We start from the raw sequence: 16,753 nt of genomic DNA, 5'->3' as shown, positions 1-16,753 counted from the left end.
GGGGTGTGGAGGTGGTGGGCAATCCAGGTTTTCAGCTGAGGTGGGGGTAGAGGGAAGGGGGGTGTCAGTGTAGGATTGTAGTGGTGTTAAGGGTGGGGGAGGGGGATGGGGGCTGTAAGTGCAGGGAGGCAGTGGTGGTAAGGGGGGGTTCTGATTGTCTGCAGGGGTGGGGGTGGAGCAGGACATGACACAGGGTCTGACGGAGGAGTCAAACCTGGCGTAAAAATGATTACGTTTGTCCAGGAGGGTGGGTGCTGATTTAGTGATCTGTTGTCCTTTAAAGTCCGTCATGGTTTGGAGTCCTTGCCACAAGGGCCTTGGGTTGTTGGAAGTAAGCTTGGACTCCACCCGTTGTCTGTAGTCCCTCTTTGCCTGTTTGATTACTGTCCTTAATGAATAACGTGAATGTTTGTAGTCCTCTGGTGAGCCTGAGGTGAAGGCTGTGTTCCGTGAAGTCACTGATGCTGTCGTTTGCGGTCCTGAACATCTCCCAATCCACGTGATCAAAACAATACTGAATGATGGCTTCTGATTGGTCTGACCAGCAGTGAACGGTCCTATAGGCGGGGGCTTCACGTTTCAGTCTCTGCCAATAGGCGGGGAGAAGGAGGATGGAGAAGTGATCCGATTTGCCGAACGGCGGGCGGGGGACGGCTTTGTAGCCGTTGCGGAAGGGTGTGCAGCAGTGGTCCAGTGTGTTGTCCCCCCGTGTGTTAAAGTGAATGTGCTGATAAAGTTTGGCCCGGTTGAAGTCCCCCGCAACAATGAGTGCGGTCTTCGGGTGCGCGGTCTCCTGCATGTTAATTGCTCTGTTTAACTCCTCTTTCCGTGTCGGCCTGGGGGGGAATACAAACACCGCCGATGGTAACCGATGTAAACTCCCTGGGTAGCCAACAAGGCCGACACTGCAGCATGAGGTACTCCAAGTCAGGGGAGCAGAAGGTGCCGATGGTCCTGATGTTCTGTTGGTCACACCAAGTCCTGTTAACCATAAAACATACCCCTCCGCCCCTCGTTTTCCTGGATAGCTCCTGGTCTCTGTCCGCCCGATGGACGGTGAAACCCGGGGGCTCGATGGCGTGGTCCGGTACCTCAGCTGACAGCCAGGTCTCCGTGAGGCAGATAACGTTACAGTTTATGATGTCCGGCTGGAAAAATATCCGCGCCCGCAGCTCGCACAGTTTGACAGTAACATGGTGGGGAGTGGGGGGCGATGAGCACGCCATCTCAGCCGAACCAGGACCCCGGCTCGCCTGCCTCTACTTCTCTGTTGGGACCCGGACTTCGGTCGGACCCCGGCCCGCCTGTCTGTCCTCCTCAGTTCGGGAAAGAGAGTTAAATCCGGAGTGAGGAGGTCACGGCTGTGATGAGTGCTCCTCTCTCTGATGTTCTGAAGTGTCCCTCTGTTGTAACTGATCCTGGGGGATTTGTTGTTGTTGTTGTTGCTGTTGTTGTTGTCGCCGTCGTCCATTCTTAGACGTTGCTTGACTTCACTAGGTGCTGTAGAGCCTGAAACTATCAAGAGACCTAAAACTAGCAAAACTTAACAAAGTAACTGGCCGAAGAACACAACTAACCTTTAAAAAAACACTAAAACAACCAAAACAGGTACGGAGCTCCCGGCATTTCGCCCTCTCTCTATGGCGCCAATCTTGAGGTGCTTCTCGTTTCATCATTTTTCGCCACCTCGTCTCCTCGCTCCTCGCTCCTCCGGCTGTGACCCGGAAATCAATCTCAGTCCTCCATCTTGAAGGACGTCCCAATTCATAAAATGCGCATCGAGGAGCGAGGATCGAGGAGCGAGGAGGCTTGCTGGACCAGTGTATCTTCCAGTGTATCCTCCACGGAAGTTTATCACCGACCGACACGCCCCCTTATTGGATATCAGTTATTGATTGGACGCTGCGCCGATCAGACTGATCTGATACATCAACATCGCTGAGTTTTATACCGGAGTGAAGACAGATCACAGATTGAACGTTTTATAGTTTAGTTGTCTTCTGATTCACCATCTAGTTATAACCTGTGTTAACCGTAGGTGTGAACAACTAACGGACCATGTTGATGGTGAAGTGTTCCAGCAGCAGAAGGACCTGCAGTATCTCTGCTTCACACACCGTCACTGAAGGAGTCTGACACTGAGAGAGCTTTATAACAGCTGACAACGAACAGATTTAAAATAACTTTCTTCATTTATTAAAAAGAGTTTTCTTCTGATGATCTGTTATTTTCCCCGTTAACTTTCATTAAGGATACAGTTAAAGTCATAGAGAGAAGGAGGATCTCTCTTTTACACCTTCTACATCATTTATCCTCATTTCCCTGAAACATTCAGCCTAATAAATAACTTCTACTGTCAGAATATCAATAACTACAGACACTAATAATGAATAAATAATATAAAGGCATTGTTCCAGTAGAGATGGTTCCTGGTCCTCTAAGCAGGACTCAGTCCACAGTATAAACACAGACTGCAGCTGTTATTCATGTGCAGGTGTTTGTTAAACAGGTAACAGGCTACAGAGAGGAAACACTGCTGCTCTGATAACTCTGTTTCTTTATTAATATTAGATCAGTTCAGACATAAACAGCTGTTGAAGCCGACTGACAGCTGATCCAGATGTGATCAGCTGCTGCTGTCATCAGAAACGGACGTCGCTTCACGTGACGCTTCAGAGGAAACGACGTCTCATGTCTCTAAAAACATATTTCCTCGTTTCCTCTCTCCTCGAGTCGTTTCCTCGCCTCCTCCGCTCACATCTCCCGTGGGCGGGACTAAGACGCGAGGAGAGGAGTCGAGGAGAGGAGTCAAGCCGTATAAAAGAACAAATGGGAAAGACCCAAGGTAGATATCTTCAGTGCGTGTTTGGGAATAGGCGTAGCAAAGCATTTTTCGCTCAACCCATAGGGGGCGCCAAAAACATCAAGTTGTACCTCAAGATCCGGTGGACAGAGTTTTATCAAGTTTGGTACACATACTCTGGGGGCAAGTATTAATCAAGATCTGAAGTGTCATATTGATTGGTGCATGTGGGCGTGGCCTATGTAGTATTATATGCTAAATTATATCTTTGCTCAATTTGCTGTGAGCTGGAACGAGCTAGAGACATGAAACTTGGTACCATAACTGGAAATGATGTCATAATGCTTCACTTAAAATATGATCCCAATTGGCCAGATGGTGACGCTACAACATTTTCTAAACTTTTAAAGTCCGGGCCCTTCACACCACAAGTCAGATTGACTTGAAATTTAGCACCCATGTCCAGCTCCGTGTGTTCTACAAAAAAGCCTCTTGGACCAGTAAAGTCCACCGTCTAGATTTTCCTCCATTTTGAATAGTTTGAAAAACACATTTTTGACATCTCCTCCTAAGCAAATCCTCAGGGACTTCTACTGGGGCACCATAGAGGGCCTCCTGACAGGCTGCTTCACCACCTGGTACGGCAACTGCACCAACGTGGACCATAAGGCGCTGGGAAGGATGGTGCGCTCGGCCCAACACATCACCGGGTGCGAGCTGCCCAGCCTGCAGGAGCTTTACACCCAGCGTTGCCTCAGGAAGTCCCTGAGGGTCATTAAGGACACCCCCCCCCCCCCCCCCCCCCACAACAGCCTGTTCTCCCTCCTGCCCTCTGGTAGAAGATACAGGACCCCCATGACTCTCACCAGCAGACTGAGGAACAGTTTTTTTCCCCCAGGCCATCAGACTTTCAAATAGATAATTCATATGACACCTTCTCACACAAAAAGTACCTCAATCATATATCTTATACTGTATATACTGTATATGTTCTAAATGTATATGTTCTTAATATGCCTTGTACAAAGTATTTCCTTTTATAATTGTAATATAACTTATTATTTTTAATGGAGCTTCCCAGCAAAAAGCATTTCACACAATAAACATCTTGAATCTTGAATCTTGAATCTTGAACTTATGATGATAATGTTAAAGGTCACCTATTATGCAAAATGCACTTTTCCATGTCTTTTAAACATCAATATCTGTCCCCAGTGTGTCTACAGGCCACCATAGTATCATAAAAGACCATCCTCTCTCTTTTTCTCCTCCTCCGTTTGTCCGGAAATGGGTGCAGAAAAAAAATTCGCTTTTTTCCTTGTATTCTGACGTCATTAGAGAATGCAAGCCACGTGAGGGTTTCCTGGTCGAACCAGAGCAGAACCTTCAGTAGCTGACCCCGCCCCACAGCGTGTCACTGTCTCTCCTCCTCAACCTAACTTGAGCAAAGTAGCTCCTACAGTTAGTCTGCAAGAACCAGCAGAACCGTCTTCATGTACTCCCATCATCTAAATATAACATGTTCTTTCACAAAGGCTTTATGTAATTACACTGTTTAAACAGATGATATTTATATATTATATATATTTGATGTCATGCATGTAGCAGATTACAGGTAGTAAATAGTGACTTGTAAGCAACACAACACATTTCTGTTTCACAGTCAAACTTTATTTGAGTTGACAGATGACGATATTAATTATTCACAGCATTTGTAATCATCTCACCTGCAGTTATGTTAACATGGTACAGGAGAAAGTCTTCAGCTCTGGTAAACTATGGTAAGCTAAGCTCCGGTGGTCTGTAGTCATGGTAACACAGAGACAGCTACTACTGTAAATAATATACCATTACTCTGATCTTCCATACATTTATCTTTTAGCAGAAATAATGAACTGACTACTGTTTCACATCTTCTATTTTCCACCCTGATGGTCGCTGTGTTTACACACCGTGTCATAGCGGTAGCATGTAGCTAACCCGTTAGCATGTAGCTACATGCTAACGGGTTAGCTACATGCTACCGGGTTAGCTCTGTATCTCCATGTAAACAGAGCTATCTGCTCTCAGCTGTCTGCTCTCCTCTGGGATGATTCTGTCGGTCATTTCTCACAGATGGATCTGTAAAGACAGACGTAAAACAGAGTGTATGTTTACGGTTTACAGAGTTGATGCATGAGGTAAACACTGAGCTAACTAACAGAGATATAAATAGTATTATTTACCTGAGAGAAACCGTCAGGAAAACCTGGAATCTGGACCGCAGATGTTCATCATGTGTCGCCGATTTCTGATCAGATTCCTCCGGTAACGTGCGCTGGGTGAAGTTTCTGGTCTATACATTTTAAAGTGGTTTATAAGCTCTATTCTAGCTCCTCTCTCTCCACTCCTCTCAGGCCGCGAGGGGGGCGGGGAGGGTGACGCTGTGTTGTTGAGGACGTTTGATTGACAGAAAACGCTGACCAATCAGAGCAGAGTGGGAGGAGACAGAGGCTACAGACACAGAAATCAGCACTTTTGGAAATGGGCTGAAACAGAGGTTATAGAGACATGCCGGAATGCATGATCTGATTGTTTTTTTGAAAAAAAACCTTCAGAGACATGGTTTGGAGGTGTCTGAGACCTATAATAACTAGTTTAAATGGAGTATAATATGTGACCTTTAATGGTCACTGAATTATGGCCATTTCCTACGAAGCCCCTCCCATTAAAAAGTTTGTTGATCAACATCTTCAAAATGCAATGAGATATCAACAAGCTTTATGCAACTTTAGATGAGCTTCATCCAATAATGATCCATAGAAAATTTGGTAGCAATCGGACCTACGGTTTAGGATGAGATGTCAAAAATGTGTTTTTCAAAAAAGGTAGATAGACTAGGTAGGTAGACTTTAGTGGTCCAAGCAGCTTTTTTGTAGATCACATGGAGCTGAACATGTGTATCAAATTTCAAGTCAATCGGACTTACGGTGTGAGGGGCGTGGCCTTTCCAAAATCACGTGTTTGGGCGTTAATTACAGCGCCCCTACTGTGATGGAATTTTCCATTAATTCCTCTCTTATTGGTGGAAAGGTCAGAGTGTTTGTCAGAGTGTCCCTCTGTTGACATTATTGGGTTGGAGTCCTGTCTAGAGGAGCCACCGTTATCTGTACAGCTGTGTCTGTAGGAGGGACCATAGAGCCAGTCGCTGGGGCAACCAGGGTCAGACAGGCCAGAGGAACGGAGTAAGTCAAAACATGATAAGGGTAAGACACTGAGCACCAGAGAGGAAGGGCAGAGTTGTGAGGCCTTCACGCAGAGAGCACCTCAATGGTGGAGACCTGACAATTGTTCCTTGATCAAGCTTCAATAAACCTTCTTTGTAAGACATCATCAGCTCCGGGACCTCTTCCTTCCTTAAGTTAACTTGTGTATCAATTATTCCATCACACCTACCATGTAGCCGATTGGGGTCATATTCCTTGAGAGAAGCATTTGCACTTTGTTTCCAGTTTCCGCGGGTTTCCATAGGACAACAAATAATAACAAACCGGCACAAATTTAGAAGGGTTCTGCCCCTTTGGGGCTTGAACCTAATTAGAAAAATAAAAAAGGAGAAAACCTGCTATAGATGAATAATTATTTTATTATTTACACATATCACAGCCTTTGTCTGAACATTTAACCCTTTCCCTGCAAAATCATAAAGAGCAGATTCAGAAAACTTTGAAATAATGTTTAATTAATTACTATTCACAAATATGGAAAACATTATGACAAACAATTCACTATTTTACTAAAAGGACGTGAACATTGTGTCGATAAATTACAGCACCCTGGTTCTCATCTCCCTCTGAAGGGGCAACAGGTGTCCTGCTGTGCGTCTGCTCGTCAATCAGGGGTGTCAAACTCATTTTAGGTCATGGGTCACATGTGGTCCAATTTGATCTCAAGTGGGCCGGACCAGTAAAACCATTGCATTATAACCTACAAATAACACCTATGTTCACAATTAATGAACAGTCCATTTACAAAACAGATGATGAACAGCCTGAGATGGCTACAACTAAAAACATCAACCTTCTCCCACAAAATAATGTTCCCATACAACTAAACTGCATTCTCCATTATGTTTTGAGGGAAACATATTTTCTCCCGGATTACGGTCGCAGTTTTAAACAGTTTTAAACAGTTATAAACAGTTATAAACAGTTTTAAACAGTTATAAACAGTTATAAACAGTTTTAATCACGTGGTTAACGTTGTAAACTAGAACAAAAAACTACGCTACTAAACGACTTAGTAAAAAATGACTTAAAATGACATAATGTTTGTTACGTTATTAAGCTATGGACAAAGACATTTTCCCACCGGCGGCTCCTGCATGAACAGTAACCTACGCTTGACAGTGTTGTGTCACGTAGCCTGTACGTAATTAAATATTTTTATTAGGACACTGCAAACCCCAGTAGACAAATAGGAATAGCAGCGCATTTGATTTAAAAATTGTAATTAATGACTTCTCTGCAATTGTCACTTTGCAAAGTCATCTAGTGGGCCGGATTGGTTCCTTTGTCGGGCCTGTTCTGGCCCTCGGGCCGTATGTTTGACACCCCTGGTCTAGATGATCTCCACATTGTTTTTATTGTGAACGCTGCATCGTTAACAATCACCCAGAAGACCTGATATCATGGAGAGGACAGGAGAGAGTAGGCCAACCTGCAGCCGGTGACGAGGGCCGGTAGTCTCCCTTCTTGGGACCTCAGAAAGACACTTTTAATCAAACGTATAGACATCTATGAACAACAAAGCTTACTGCAGATACACAGACACAATGTGGAGAGCAGATTGGTTTCTACCAATAAACACACAGAGAAACGACTGAACTAAGAGCGGCTAATCGGGCGGCTAAAGGGCGGCTGTGGCTCAGAGGGTAGAGCAGGTTGTCCACCAATCGGAAGGTCGGTGGTTCGATCCCCGGCTGCTCCGGGTCACATGTCGATGTGTCCTTGAGCAAGACACTTAACCCCAAATTGCTCCCGGAGGCATAGCCATCGGTGTGTGAATGAGTATTTAGATTAAATCCTAATGGGCAAAGTTGGCACCTTAGTAGCCTCTGCCATCAGTGTATGAATGTGTGTGTGAATGGGTGAATACTGACATATAGTGTAAAGCGCTTTGAGTGGTCGGAAGACTAGAAAAGCGCTATATAAGTCCAAGTCCATTTACCATTTACCATTTAATCGATTGGATAGCAGTTTGATGACGTGCCTCCCTCACTGCACATTGAAGCGGTTCCTCTAAATCAGTGTCTAATGGACGTCTGTTCAGGACTGAGGATTAGATCTGATCTGAGTTTAACTGCATCGTTTAGAGATGGTGAAGGTAAAGTGGAGGATGGAGGATGGAGAGACGCCCACATTCAATACCTCCTTAGAAAACACACTGATTGTCTAAACTAACTGCTTCTGAACACCTACTGAATCACTAGGAACAGCTTTTCTTGACTCATTTGAGTAGACGAGGAAGAGGAGGAGGCAGCTTGTTTACCTCCCACAGCTGTCTGATGGGTTTCTGTGAGTCCACTGATCAATACATGTAAACTGAGGCTGATTATCTTTGTGTATATCTCATTTGTACGAAAAGAAACAATCTGGAAATCACTTCTCATTTTCTGAATGGATTTAATTCATCTTCGTCCTTTCATTGAATCCACCAGAGTGTTCTCAGGGTTCGCTCTGCTTCTGATTACATGATGTGTGTGTGCTCTCAAGCAAATCTGCACTTGCTGTGCGGCTGATAAATCGGTAACAATAGGCAAAAAGACAAAAGGCGTTTCACTGACTGAAATCATGAACTCTTCCACCAGAGACACACAGAGGGCTGGTTGATAGCAGCAGGAGGGCTGATTCAACCTGCTAAAACACTCACTAATACCACTTTCATACCAAGGACCAGGGTTGGACCAGGGTTAACCTACCCTGGTCCAACCCTCCTTTTGTCAATTCAAAACAAGCCAGTCAACCCGGGTTAAACCCTGGTCAGGACAATTCAGATATACGACCTGGGTCACACAAGGGGCATAAAATGTCACAGAATGATGCATGTTTTTGGTATACAGTGTAAATATAGTACACACAGCATGTTTAGCTTTATAAAATGTTGAACTATGTTGTATGTATGGAGCTGTAATGTATGCAAACACATACAGACAACATACAGATTACAGTATCTATTCATCAACGTGAACCTTTTCTCCTCTGTCTATCTACAGTACCCATTTATCATATATCAGACTACATTGTGTTATCTATTATGATAATATAGGCAACATTTAAAAAATGATTAGACACTTCTGAAGACTGAAATGTATATTTCACTCACTCCACCGTCCCAGCATAGATTTGCTTCATATAATAGACCTACTAGAGTTGTTCAGCTGGACATGTGGCAACTGTTAGATAATGTAACAGTTTGTCCAAACAATAAAATTAGATTATATTTCAATTAGTTTGCTAATTACTTGATAATGTGATGAACCAGGGCCAGGTTTGTTACTTTATAACAGAGAGAACAGGCAACAGATGGATCTTTATAACAGAGAGAACTGGCGACAGATGGATCTTTATAACAGAGAGAACAGGCAACAGATGGATCTTTATAACAGAGAGAACAGGCAACAGATGGATCTTTTAGCAGGTTTATTTTGAAAGATAAAAAGTTAAAAAAGGTAACGTTCTAAATAGAAGATGAGTATACACGCTTTATAAACAAATGTGCGTACAACTGGCGGTTCCGTGAGTTCGGCTTATTATTAACACAGTGTTTTTCCGTGTAATGTAACGGCGGATGTCTCTCTCATTCAGCAGCCTTGTTATGTTTGTTTGTTACACTACGTTGTCCCTCACCGTCCCGTCATCTACCTATTTTTTCTTCCTCACCGTGGACGGTCAGGACTAGAGCTCCCGCACCTCAATGTCTCGCCACATATCCATGTTGTTCTCGTCCGTCGTTCTCCTCCGGTGTGTCTGACAACATTTCTGCTGCCGTCGCTCCGTTTGTTTATGAGCCACGGCGACCTGTGACAGTTACGTCACGGACTGTGCGCCCTCATTTGCAACCGAATAGGTTTGTCCCGCCCCGTTTGTTGGCGACCCTGGTCCGACCAACCTCTCGACTGGGGTCGCAAAAGTGAATCGATCAACGTGGGTTAACTCTTTCATACACACAACCAACCCTGGTTCAACCCTGGTTGAGTCCTCGGTGTGAAAGGGGTATTAAAGGTCAATCACTGAGGGAAACTCCTTCATGATGGAGAGACAGCCCGTTCTCAGTCCCAGGGCGTCAAATACCCACGCTTTACCGACAAGACTCCCTTGAGCACCGGTATGAAACTTACTGGTGTCCCGTTAACTACAATCTGGCCCTGTTCACACCTGGTATTAACATGTGTCCTCAGTAATCAGATCACTAGTGGACAGCTATAAGTACAGGTGTGAACACACTCAAGACGCATTGAGATCGGATCTATCAGACCACATTCAGAGGTGGTCTGGGCCACATATGACCACATTCTTTTAGCAGTGTGTACTGAATGTGTCCTGGGCCACATTAAGGACCACCTACTCATCTGATGTCCAGCTGTGATCCGAGGGATCAGCGTGTTCCTCAGGTGAATAAACAGGCAGACACTGGCGCTTGTCAGCATGGAAACGGCCTCTATGCTCTCCTGGACCCTGTCTGTATTTTATTAAAATATATCTTATTTATAGGCTACATATCTACTACTATCAACAATATCAACTATCAGACTAGAGACAGGAAGTGCATTATCATCATACTGTCGAGGAGATGTGTCGCTGTTTTTGTTCCGCTGCTTTGTGCGGAGCTGACACCCGACCGCCTGTTCTCTGTCCTCCCCGGCTCTATGGAGCTCTGTACTTTGCTGTTGCCTGACGAAGGCAGCGGTGCTGGCGGCGCTGAGGTCCCCGGGGACCATCGGTACAATAACTTTATATTTTGATGTTAATAAAATGTACCTGAGTTCACGAATATGTAGGATATTACTACGGACATTCACTGTGAACATACATCTGATGATGCCTCTGGACACATCATCAGTGATGTTCCTGGAATCATCAGGTGTTTCGGGTCTTTCAACATCATACACCCTCCTCCAGGTGACCCAGCTGGGGCTGATCGGACCCCAGCTTGTGTCCAGATAGCTAGCTACTCTGACTACATGGCTCTTCTCTTTTTAGCCACAGACATCTTGAGGCCCTCTCTGCCGCATTGGTGGTACTGCGGATGGCTCTCCTCTTCCTCTCACCTTCGATGCCCAAACTACTGAAGGCTCTGGCCAGGGAACGGCCAGCGAATCCCCTGCATCCAACTTCCACTGGGAGACACCTCGCTCTCCATCCAGCCTGCTGACAGCTGCTGACCAGTCCCGCGTACTTTGAGAGCTTCCTTTCAAAAGCTTCTTCCAGGCGATCTTCCCATGGGACTGTCAGCTCCAGCAGCACAGCTTGCTTAGTGGACTCAGACACAAGGACAATGTCTGGTCGCAGGGTGGTGACTGCAATGTGGCTGGGGAACTTCAGCTGCCATTCGAGGTCCACCAACAGCTGCCAGTCCCTTGCCGAGGTCAGGATGCCTGCAGATGTTCTTTCGGCGAAGTTTAGCTGCTCCCCAGCTCTGACAAAAGCGATGGTCTTCTTGGAGGGTCGGGACCGCTTCGCCCACTCAACTCCTGTGCTGATGGCTTCAGCGATGGTCTTCTGGACCCGATCATGCCTCCATCAGTACCATCCATCTCCAAGTGCCTTTGTGCAGCAGCTGAGGATGTGTTCCAGGGTTCCTCGCTTGGAACACAGTGGGCAAGCTGGTGTCTCTGCTATGCCCCACGTGTGCAGATTTGATGGTCTTGGAAGCACATCATACACTGCCTGAATGAGAAATTTGATGCGGTGAGGCTTGGCTTTCCAGAGCTCAGTCCAGGTCACTTTCCTCTCGACTGCATTCTCCCATCTTGTCAAAGCTCCCGGCTGCTTCATTCCCACCGCCTTGCAGGTTCTTGACTCCTCCACTGCTGCTCTCAACTCCTCCTGAACTAGGCGACGTCCTTCCTTCCCTCTGACGGTGTTTGTCTGGGGAGTTGGAAAGAATCTATTCATTCATGTAATATTACGTCACAACGGCTGCTGTATTAGCCATGTGTTTACTACGTGTTTATTTGCATATAGAATGGGGAAGTGAGATTGGATCACAAGTTGTCACTGGAGACACAACAGACGTACTTAAAGCCGTCCACTTGTGATCCGATCACTGAGGACGCATGTGAATACCAGGTCTGAACAGGGTCTCTGAACCCATTCGCGGCAACAATAAACGCTGAAAGTGTGGTGTGTGACGTAGTTACGAAAAGACACACACGGTGGGAGGGAGTGGAGGTGGATGGGTCCAACAAACACGAGGCTTTCATCCAGGAGACCGCTGTTACTGTCCTGTGTTCACAACCTTCAGTTTTATGTTCACTGTACAAACGTAGTAGTTTTAAACCCGACCGTGTAGTTCTTTCCTAAACCTAACTTTCGTGGTTTTGTGACGCCGAGGGGCGTGACAGAGCGGCGTTATGTGAGGAGTTGGGATAAGAACGAGTTGTGAAAGAACAACATGTGATTCTGTCTCATTTTCAGTCCTTTGATTCAGTGGTGAGAAGACTCCTGATCACTTCCTCAGCAACAAGATCATTCATCTTGATTTAAGCTCAAAACTAATTCATTCCACAGTGCAGTCGACTAGAGACCCACCCTTCTGTGGAAAATACAATTAGGAATATAATTATGCACATTACAACACACTACATGACTTATTAGTGCTGAATCTCACAGTGATTTTAGGTGGGTTGAAGAGGAAGGAAACAAGATGGATGTTTATCTGTCTGATTATTTGAACTTTTTGAATAGTTAAAGCCTCTCATTGTAGAATTGTGACTGACTCAGTGGTCGTAACAAAGAGACACTGAGGCAGACAGAAAGACACACTGAAAACTGAACAAGCACAAAGACAGGTGGAAAGTATAGAAGCATTACAACACTCACCAAATAGCAATGTTATAGAAGTGAAGGTTTTCTCTTTAAAGTTATCATTCTGAAGATCTTCATTTGAATAAATGTCTGTTGCTGAATGAGGTAACTCAATGGTGACTGAGCCTATGAAAGCCATGGATATATAAAGAGACCTGGATACAGAGTTAGACAATCTGTTTCAGTATGACCACACTGGTCTTTGAAGGAAACTGTCCCACCATCAGACCTGAAACAGGATCTAATGTCACAGGTGAAACAAATCAATACTGAGGAGCTGTAAATGGCTCCTGAGAGCACAGAGCTCTGAAGCCTGGTGGTGTAGAGTTGTACAAAATGTTAGATTAACATGTTAGAATAATAATAATATTAACTCTGTTAAGGAGTTAAGTAGGCGGGACTAGTTCGATGAGGTGTAGCAGTAAACAAGATGGTGTGTCGGTCAGAGCACCCCAATGAAGAGGAGACGGAACTTCCTTTGTCTGGACTGTTGTGTTCCAGCAGTGTTTATTCAAACACCCAGTATTTTTTATCAGTCTGAAATAACAGATAAACCACCATTAGGCACTGACATCTTGACAGCAACAGGAAATAAACAACTCTGAATCAGCATGAATAAATAATAATAGGCTATACTGTATATTACCAAACCAATAGATTAAAGAGAAATACAACTAATAGTATATATAGTATTATTACCAAGTCAGACTACAAAGGACTCATCTTAAACATAAATGTCTCAGTAAACATTATAATGCCCATTTTTAACATAAACAGTAATCTAGAGTTGCATACAAATCACCATTAACAGGATTTCAATCAGGAGAGACTTGTATGAATTGAATGATGATTTATTACAAAGTGCAAATTATGAAATTATGAATAGTAACAGTCTTTGGCGATTTAGACCTGATGTGACATGATAAGGGGGAAGTGATGCCGTAGTAGGATTTAGGATTATTCCCCCGGGTCTAGACACTGATGATGGTGGTAGTGAAGATTGATGCGGATCCGATGAATGAAGTGGAGCAGGATTGCTCTGATTGGATGAATCTGGAGGTGATGGGGTGGTGGAGGGTCGCATCGGTTGTGCTGATACTGACACTGAAACAGCATAGAGGAGAACGGTATTTTTAAACTTTGACAGCAACGATGTGATTGGTTCAGGGAGATATGGCAAGCTCTGATTGGTCACTGAAAAGAGAGACGCCCATAATCAGCTGACATAGTAATAGCCCATGAGAGAGAGACCCAGAATGAATGAGAATGAATGAGATTGCACCCCTAGTCTTCCTGACTGAATTTACGCATAAGCTTCATTAGACTACTGCTAGAAATCAATTTGACACATGTATCATTCACAGAAAGAACAATGTCGCCATTTAGTGGTGAAGAGGGTACTACATAATGGCGTCCAGCCACAACGTGCAGGTCCTTCGCATGTGGCGACGTAAGTTAGTTAACTCTTTCACTGCAGTATAAACAGTACTACTTCAAACTTAAACATTTATACAGGCTTACAACGACTATCTTATTTCACTGGCCAATTACAGTACTAGCATCGTGATAATACTGGAATATCTCACATTACGTTGGACAGATATGCAAAAACATGGTGAAATTGCAGGATAAACATAACAAAGAGGCAACAGCCACTTACTTTCCGTCATGGACTTAATACTCGGGAGAGTCCCACGACTGGATCACAGGAGGAAACAAAGATGATAATCTTTTTTTAAACTACGGCAAGGCACGCTGAACTCCAACAGGCTATTTTTAGCTCACACACTGGCAAGACGCTAGCGAGGCCGACTACCTATCATCACCCGGTTTACCAGATAACACGAGTATTCACGGGAGTAACCTACAACATACGTTATTAAAGGGACAGGCGTGCAGAAATGTCCGGGCCTTTTATACAAACTCCATTTCCAGATGCAGAGCAGCATTTCTATTCGCCAACCATGCAAACGTGCACAGTCAAAGTTAAACAAATCTTTAATATTCCCCTTCTTTATATTGTTCCTATTTTTATATTTCCTTCTATTTAAACTGTTCATATTTTATATGTCTGTCTACTTTTGTTTTGCTTTTTTACTGTGTAGTATCTTGATTTTAGTTTTTACTGCTGCTTCTTGTTTCTGCTCTATCCCCTTTGCTGCTGTGCACTGCACATTTCCCCACAGTGGGACTAATAAAGGAATATCTTATCTCATCTTATCTTATCTGAGAGTGTGTTTGAAGAAACACACTCCTGAATACTTCAGACCGGCACATCTTAAAACGTCAAGGCCTCTAACAAGGTCAGAGCAAAATTACTCCACGACAGAACGGGAATGTCTGGCTGTGGTGTGGAGTCTGGAGAAATGGAGACACTATCTGGAAGGGAAACCTTTCGTTGTTGTCACTGACCACTCTTCGTTGTTGTGGGTCTTTAACACCAATAAAGCTAGCTCCAGGCTTATACGCTGGGCACTGCGTCTGCAGGAATTTTCTTTTACGATTGAATATCGTAAGGGTAAGTTGAACAACGCACCGGATGCTCTGTCGCGGGCTACTGGTCCGGCCTCCCTTGCATTGTACACTCGTTCCCTGACACGGGATGAGAAGTTTGTACCTTTTCCTCTGACTGATGAGGATGTCTGGAAAGCCCAGAGGAGTGATCCAGACATCCAGAAAATATATCAGGCACTGCTCACTGATGACAAACCTGGCGGTGAAGCAGACTCCGGTTTTGTCATTTTGGAGGATACGGTTTACAGGAAAACCAAACATCTTGACCGTGGTGGCCTATACCAGGTATATGTTCCACAGTCACTTCGTCCAGTCGTCTTGCATGCATACCACGATAACCCTTTGAGTGGTCATTTTGGACGATATAAGACCCAGCAAAGGATTCGTGAAGTTGCATACTGGCCGAAAATATGGACAGATGTCGCAGAATATGTAAGATCTTGTACTATTTGCCAGAAATATAAACCTGAGTCCAGGAAGCCTGCTGGCTTGCTCCAGCAGACAAAGGTAACGGAGCCATGGGAAATGCTTGGTTTGGACCTCATGGGCCCTCTGCCTCGTAGTTCCCTGGGAAACACCCAATTACTTGTTGTGGTAGATTATTATAGTCGTTGGGTTGAGTTGTTTCCTTTACGTAATGCTACTGCTTCCACAATCAGCAAATATCTGCGGAAGGACATCTTTACATGTTGGGGTGTCCCAAAACATGTCTTATCAGATCGGGGACCTCAGTTCACATCAGAGGTTTTCAAAGAGTTGTGTGATAGCTGGGGGGTTGTCCATAAACTCACAACTGCCTATCATCCACAGACTAACATGACTGAGCGTATTAACCGCTCACTAAAAAGCATGATAGCTTCGTATGTTGGAGAGAAGCATAAGAGTTGGGATCGTTTCATACCGGAGTTGCGTTTTGCCCTGAACTCCGCAGTCAATGAAGCCACCGGCTTTTCCCCAGCTGAGTTGCTGCTTAGAGGATCTTTGAAGGGACCTTTTGCCAGAGCTTTTGAGCCCTCATCTCAGGTCCCACGTGCTCTGAAAAATGTCCAAGCTCTGGTAGAGTCCAATCTGGCACAGGCAAAAAGGAAACAGGCTCATACCTACAACAAAAACAGGCGACATGTCACATATGAAATGAAAGATAGGGTCTGGATGAAAGCCCATCCCGTCTCCAAGGCTTCCAAAAATTACACAGCTAAACTGGCCCCACGATGGATTGGTCCGTACCGCATTGTTGAGCAGGTAGGCCCTGTGAATTACAGGATTGTGCGTGAGGACACCGGAAAGGATCTAAGGGTGGTTAATGTGTGTGATTTGAAGGAGTGTCGCCCAACCTCTGTTGAAGTTGAGGCTCAGGAGAGAGAGGCGG

The sequence above is a fragment of the Sebastes fasciatus genome, chromosome 6 (assembly GCF_043250625.1).
Source record: "Sebastes fasciatus isolate fSebFas1 chromosome 6, fSebFas1.pri, whole genome shotgun sequence".
Taxonomy (NCBI): Eukaryota; Metazoa; Chordata; class Actinopteri; order Perciformes; family Sebastidae; genus Sebastes; species Sebastes fasciatus.
The sequence above is the reverse complement of the archived record's forward strand: the minus strand, read 5'-3'. Positions refer to the sequence as shown.